This window comes from Denticeps clupeoides, chromosome 2 (assembly GCF_900700375.1).
Source record: "Denticeps clupeoides chromosome 2, fDenClu1.1, whole genome shotgun sequence".
NCBI lineage: Eukaryota > Metazoa > Chordata > Actinopteri > Clupeiformes > Denticipitidae > Denticeps > Denticeps clupeoides.
In genome coordinates, this window is record NC_041708.1 from 31,096,817 (window position 1) to 31,104,490 (window position 7,674).

General features: G+C 42.2%; 1 long non-coding RNA gene across 1 annotated transcript; it reads left to right on the top strand.

The window, feature by feature from the left end:
- The first annotated feature begins 384 nt into the window (after positions 1-384).
- LOC114784801 (uncharacterized) lies at positions 385-1,688 on the top strand. The gene is made up of 3 exons (XR_003748933.1): positions 385-419; positions 811-1,015; positions 1,174-1,688. It is a non-coding gene; the product is annotated as an uncharacterized LOC114784801 (long non-coding RNA).
- The last annotated feature ends 5,986 nt before the right edge of the window (positions 1,689-7,674 follow it).

Consider the following 7,674-nt stretch of genomic DNA (forward strand, 5'->3'; position numbering starts at 1 on the left):
AGTAAAGACGCTGCTGGGATTTCCTTGCTGTTGAGGTGGTGTTATAGGTCCAGGAGAAGTTCTCCTCTTGATGATCACCAAGGAACTTTGTGTTCTTGATGATCTTCACACAAGATCCCTCCATTCTCTTCTGAAGTCAACAATCATCTCCTTCATTTGTCCATGTTCAGAAACAGATTGTTGACTTTACACCAGTCTGTCACCTCCTCTCTGTACACTGACTCATTGTTCTTGGTGATGAGACCCACCCCAGTCATGTCATCGGCCAGTGGTAGGTCAGCAGGGTGAATAGCATTGGAATGAGCACACAGCTCTGATGAGCTCCGGTTCTCAGTGCGGTGGTGCTGGTGATGCTGTTCCCGATCCAGGCAGACTGAGGTCTCTCAGTCAGGAAGACTAAGATCCAGGTGCAGAAGGAGGTCATGAATGCATCATGTTGTGGCTTTTGAATTTGTGTTGTGGCTTTTGTATCCTTTTTGTGGATTATGCACTTGTGTGTCATTTTTATTTGTGTTGTGGCTTTTGCATTTGAGTTGTGTCTTTTACATTCATGTTGTGGCATTTGCATTTGTGTTTCATGCCATTTTCATTCTTGTTGTGGCTTTTGCATTCGTGTTGTGGCTTTTGCATTCATGTGTCATTTTTATTTGTGTTGTGGCTTTGTGGATGGTGTTTTGCGGATAGTGTTTATGCTTTGTTGCATTAAATTGGACTAGTGCTTTGCTGGGGCACCATGTCTTGTGTAATTTACTCTGTAGGAAATTCATATTTTACCTTTTTCTTCTTCCATCGGGGGGTTTCAAAGAACAGACACGAGAAGGGAGGGGAAGTGAGGAGCTTCAGACACAAATGAGCTCATTGAGATAAATGAGAAGAAGAGAAATGGAGAGAAAATGGGTAGATGAGAGCAAAGGGAAGCTTTGAAAACAGACAATGCGCATGAACCGTGAAAACTGAATCATGGGATCGCTCAACTAAGTCTGAGGCAGACCAGCACTCCAGAACCAACCGAGAGGTGAGACACTTTATATAAAGGCTTGAGTAAACCTGATGATGGATGCATACTCAACTTGAATGTTATGTACATTCTTATTTAGTTGTGCGCTTGAATTTACAGATTAATCAGGCAGTATTGCATGACATTAATTCATTTATATGTACTGTGTTTTCAAGGCCTGATGGGACTTGGCTACTAGTGGCCCCTACTGGACATGGGACTGCTTTCCTTGTGTTTGATGTGACTGGTGGTCGCCCATGTCCCATTTTCCTGTGCATGTACAGGAATTTGTTCATGTGCAGGGAAGTCCACCATTCATTTACACACTTCAGACAATTTACAGTCACCAATCCACCTAGTGTCTACATTGAGAGAGCATCCAAACAACACACACACAAAGTGGGAGCCAGATTTGAACTTTTGGAAGTGTGAGGCCACCTCACTAAAACATTTTGCCATAAGTTACAGTATTGTTACTATAGTACAATAAATGACCAAAAGTAAACAGAACGATTCTTCAAGGTAAATATAAGGATATAGGTGGAAAAGGAGTTAAAGTCCAGATTTATATCAGCCAAAGCAATTTCTGAAAGAAGTCAAGAAATCTCTGTTTGCTGTTTCAGTGTTGTTTTTTAATATGAAAACCCTGGCAGGGAAATGAACTCTTGTCACCTGCCTTCTACAGGACAGTGTCCTCCCACAACCTCTGCCTTTTGAGCAGCAGGAGATAAGCATGGTTTAAAGAAGGTACAGACCATATACTTCCTTACCTTGGGGGCAAAATTAGTTAAATGTCACTTACGTCTATGGTATAACACATTCATCTATCAAGGAGACAACCACAAATTTACAGGTTCAAACCCCACTTATTACCATTGTTTCCCTGACAGCATTGCCAAAAGTATGTTTAAAATATTGTAGTTGTGTAATAATCTTACCCTCTGTACAAGCAATAATTCCAAAAATACCATAATGAACAATAATTTTACCCCTTCACATTATTCACATTTTATTTTATTCATTTCACTAGCACAACAGGTAAAGATCTCTGTTTTCATCCGGCTGTGCAGACATACTTGGCTTGTTAATGCACAATCATTTCACATGCCTTTACACCAATCAATGCATGATGTAACACATTGATGTCAAACTCACAATAATGAAATATATATCTATTATAATGGCTGGCGATATGAAGTGCTGATAACACACAACCTACAGGTCCCATAATGCAGTGCTTCAGTTGCCTTGCCGAACACGTGGTGGCACACAAAGTAAACAATGATGAGTAGTTGTACGTGGAGTTGCAGTTATCGAAGAGTAAACATGTGCAACATCGCCATCAGACTTACGGAAATGAATGAGAGAAAGAGCCAAATTTTAGGTAAAGGCGCTGTTCTGCTCAACGGTGGTTTTCACAAATTCATGGTTTTCACAGTTGCATTATGCTCTATAATACACAGGCTATGATATGTGTGAATGATTGACTCCGGAGGGGGGAATTCCAGCTCTGCGATTCGGGCCGGCGCTTTGTTGTGTTTTGTTCATTGTTATACTGATTGTGTGCAGCTCTTATGAGTGTTTAAATGTTGCTTCTTGTAACGCTTCCTGTCGGGTCCTTAATCCGTACATCTTGTTCTGATATTCCTGTGGGCCAGTGGTTGCCAAGCGGATAGGGAAGCGGACCCGTAATCGCAAGGCCACTGAGGTGCCACTGAGCAAAGCACCATCCCCACACTGCTCCCCAGGCGCCTTACATTGCTGCCCACTGCCCATCAAGGGTGATGGTTAAAAGCAGAGGACACATTTTGTTGTGCATCATGCGCTGTGCTGCAGTGTTTCACTTGACTTTCACTTTACTATTTTATGTAATAAACTCACGTTTGTGAAGCCATGCGAATGAGTCCATCCCTGCACCATTTCGCCGTGACAGAAAGACCCGACCATTGCATGGACACAGCCAGACTGACCCCGGCCACTGATTAATTAAATTGATTATGATTAATACCATAAATGTGTAACCATAAATATGTAAACATAAATGTCAAAAATGGGGTCATTTGTACTTGTAATTTAAGTAAAAAGACAATCCTTGTCATGTCACAGGGTGTAAATTAGGTGCAAAGGGATGATTAGAACCCTTTATATACATAGCCTTTCCACACTGGGGCGCCCAACGAAAGTCATAGGCTCTGGGCCTGGGCATTCCAGCATCGCCCCTTGCCGGCTCAGGAATGGAGGCTTTGGTTAAGCCCCCTTGCCTGACTGGATTGAGGGACAACCAAGGACCAGCCATCCTAGTTTTGGTCTGTTGCAGTAGGGTCTGGGGACTCCTGACTGGGGTCAGTCTTGTCAGTGGGGACTCCACCTACTGGACGAGAGGAGAAGGGTCAGGGGTGACACACACACACATAAATGAGTAAATGAGGTGCAAACGCTCAACATGTGTAAGTATAAATTTAATAAACAGAAAAACAACCGAAAAGAAGCATAACTAGTCAAAAAGGCAGGCCAAGCAAGGGTTCTAATCACCAATTCTTGACTTGCAAAAATCCATTACACATAGTGATTATGGCTAATAAAATCCAGTATGTCCAGTATATCCAATAATTGGAATATTGCTTACAATTTATCAAAAAATATTTTTAAAGCAGGCAGTATTTGGTTGCGCCTGAAGTGTTTAAATTGACCTTTTTGAATTAAATTATGAAAACAAGTGACCTTTTTCACAGTATTCTTATATTCGTATATTCCGTTTTTTCATCAACCCTTAATCTACCATCAAGACTTTCTGCAGGATTTCCATTTATTTACAGCACTTAATTGAAATCCATTAAAGTACATTCTGTGCACACAGCTAAAATATATTATTTCCTTGATGTAAAAATGCTGTAAAAAAACACTGACCATTGATATAACTGGTTTTATTTAGTTATTTTTTAGGTCATTTATTTCAGTTATTGAGTTGGGGCTGGTAGCAATGCACAATGACCCCTTTTAGCAACCAATCAGTATGGAGAAATAATCTGTTACTGAATATGGCCATCAGCGTTTGTCTGGGCAGACTTCACTGCCCCATCACACTGTATAATTTAGTTTTACAACTGAAATTATTACTATAAACAGTACGGGATCACAGAGAAAATTTTCAGGTAGCAAATCTATGTAAATGAGCTTGCATTTATTAGTTTTAGTTATGAAACCCCACAGCAAAACAACTTGTTCCGCCTCCATTTACCATCAAACCATGCCCCAGCTCAGAAAAGCTGGCACAGAAGATGCAGAAGGAAGATTTTGATGTGCTGCTGCACGTGAATTGCTGATATATTGTTATTTTGTGTGGTGTCGAGAGCGTACACTAATTTCGATTCCTGGCACTGCATGCGGACACACACCCACACACAGAGACACACACACGGGGGGGGCTTTGGTAAATGAAATCCCTGGGGACCAGGCTCGAGAGAGCGCCGGTCCGTAGATGAGAAAGCCGCGGGAGCGGGAAGTTGATATTTTTCATTTAGTCTGGTTGGCACTGCGGGCATGGAGGTGTTGGGCGGTGCCGGAACTCTGTGCCAGACAACTGAATTTATGGCACCAGATGGGTCTTGTCGGAGCCAGCAGAGCGTGTTTTTGTTCTATGTTTTTTACCCATCACGTTTTAGGCAGCGGTACTGGTACTGTGCAGGTACTGTGATCTGCAAGAGAGATGTGGCAGATGGGAGTATGGTGGGTGGAGGGTGTGTGGACTGAGAGTGTGTTAGTTTACGGACATTCACCTTTACACACACATGCCTTAGAAAGTGATAAGCTTTTAAAAAGGTCATTAGGAACATCTGCCCCTCGGCTACGGAGCCGCCCCCATTCTTTTCATGGCAGCTTCATTTCAGCTGGCGGTATGCTGGCGCTCTCCTCCTCCTATGCGGACGTCGTAATTTTCATTCTTGCCGAGAAACACCCGGCAGGCTGGCAGCTTTGAAAGGAGCTGTTCTCCATGAACTGCTTTTCTCTCTCTCTCCCCAGACATAATGTAAACCATGCAGACTAGGACGCATCGCACAGGCTGACAAGATACCCACTCAGTGCACAGCAAATATTTGTAAAGTGCCATTGTGTGTGCAGAGAGGAGGACAAACGTGCATTTCCACACAGCGTAAGTGGTTGGGGTGTCCATGCCCGTTAAAAGAAACAGCAACCATTTCAAACCCCGGCATTTTAATGGCATTTTTAAAGAAAACATTATTTTGTGACGTCAATTCCTAACCAAAGCATGCCCAGGATTCCATTCACATCGTGCTTTTTGTAAAGTACGGCCGATTGATTTTCAGTTATTCCATTTGGCCCTTTTGACATAATGATGTCTGTGACGTATGGACCTCCATCCTTTTCTAATCTCATTAGGCTTGCTCGGAGCAGACACGGGAGGATGGCCGGAGTACATCATGCTCATTTATTGGACGCAGTGGGCCCAGGAAGCCTCTTATGACTTGTACCCCTCGTTCGGAATGTGCGGGATAACAGGCACTAATTAAATCACTCTCTGTTGCCTGTAAGATCAGAGTTAAGGAGACTGCACACCAAATGTGTGTGTATGTGTGTGTGCTTATGATTGTTTTAATTTGTTGTTCAGAAGAAATGGTCACGTTCACTGAGAATTCTCTGTGTTCAGAATTCTCAATACAAGACAAAATGGATTCATCAATGAGTGAGGATGTTTTTCTTGTTCCCTTCTCTTCTTCTCGAAAGCAGAAGAGTAAAATTAAAATACTGGGTCCATCCAATCCCATTTCCAGGATGTTTTAAGATACCAGCAGTGCAGTTTCATTCGCTGGCAGCAAAAAATTGTATCCTGCATTATCAATCTTTTCTCTCCAGTTGATCTTGAAGAGCACCTGACATTATTAGTAAGGAACACACGCCCACATTTCATGAGGCAATACAATTGCGAAATTGAAGAATCCAGACTCTTCAAAAAAACCTTTCATGATAGAGAAAAGTTTGAGAAAAGAGTTGTCAAAAAAGAAATGATAGACATTGTTTGGGCTTGAAGAACCAAATCAGTTGTTTTTCACTTCATTGTTTGCATACAATTAACACCAGATAATTTTCTCCAGCATCAGGAGATCACAGTTGGAGGAGCAACAAATGACTCAGACATATTGTAGATGGGTGTCGTGGTGCGGCAGGGAGCAGGAGGTGCGACTGCAATGACAAATGGCAAAACGGACTGGAAACAAGACCGAAAACACAGGTAAAAAAGTAAGGTCAAGTGAGAACTCAGCCAACAGGGTCGAATGATATTTTTAAAAAAATGAATCACGATTTGACAAATATCTCGATTGCAATTTAATTTATGAGTCTGTGGCCTGTGGTATTAAAAACTGTATATTGGAATATGAACTGCGCTATTCTGCACTGTAACTAGCATACCACGAGTTGAGAGCGTTTAAGTGGGCGTGGCTTTGAAATGGGACACATCTGATTGGTCAGCACAATTGGGACACCGACTCAGCCTGATTTAACTAAAGTTAAAGTGAAGTGATTGTCACATGTGATACACAGCAGCACAGCACACGGAGCACACAGTGAAATTTGTCCTCTGCATTTAACCCATCACCCTGTGTGAGCAGTGGCAGCCATGACAGGTGCCCGGGGAGCAGTGTGTGGGGACGATGCTTTGCTCAGTGGCACCTCAGTGGCACCTTGACGCCCCAGGGGGTCTGTGGCTACCTGATTTGGACTGTGCATATGCAACGGTTAGGTTTAGAAATAGAATTAGGTTAAAGAGTAGGGTTAGATTTAGGTTTATGAGTAGGGTTAGGTTTAGGAGTACGGTTATGTTTATGAGTAGGGTTAGGTTTAGGAGTAGGGTTAGATTTAGGAGTAGGGTTAGGTTTAGGAGTATGATTAGATTTAGGAATACGGTTATGTTTATGAGTAGGGTTAGGTTTATGAGAAGGGTTAGGTTCAGGAGTAGGGTTAGATTCAAGCAGTACCACTGTGGCCACTGTCTAAAGCCAAGTTTTTGAGCATGTGTCTTCCGGAAGCAAGCCTGACATTAAACCGAGAGTCTGGGGTTGTGAAAATAATTACTTTTATTAATATTGCCATTTCGCTTCCATTTCGAAATATACTCAATATGCCACTATGGATGCACCTAATAGTAAAGCTGTGGGGAACTTAGTTATGTGGACACTAGTGCTGGTGCCCTATACGGATGTGTCACCTCTACATTGCTCTTCATATTCTACACTGCTGGCAAAATCCTCAAGGACCCAGCTGTTAAGTACCAACATTTGCAAAAGAAACATTGAATTTGTTCATACTTCCTTGGATTACTGTTGATGTTAGGAGATGCTTCTCTTGTCCTACCCAAAATATCTAACCACATATGTATTCAAGAAAAACAATTATCCTCTAGGCCCAGTAGAGCTGAGGAACCATAAAACAGGATTGAAATATACTGTAGGGGACAGTTAAATAACAGACAAATAAACATTGCTGCTACCCTAACCGATCCAGCATTCAAGAACCAGGAAACAGGAACATTTATCATACCCTGGACACCACTTTTTAACTCCTATCCTGCAAGAAGAGCTGCAGATGCGTGAAAATTAAATGATATTCTTGAATCAGTGAGAAACCCTGCCTACTGAACATCTCTGTGCACCACCTACATC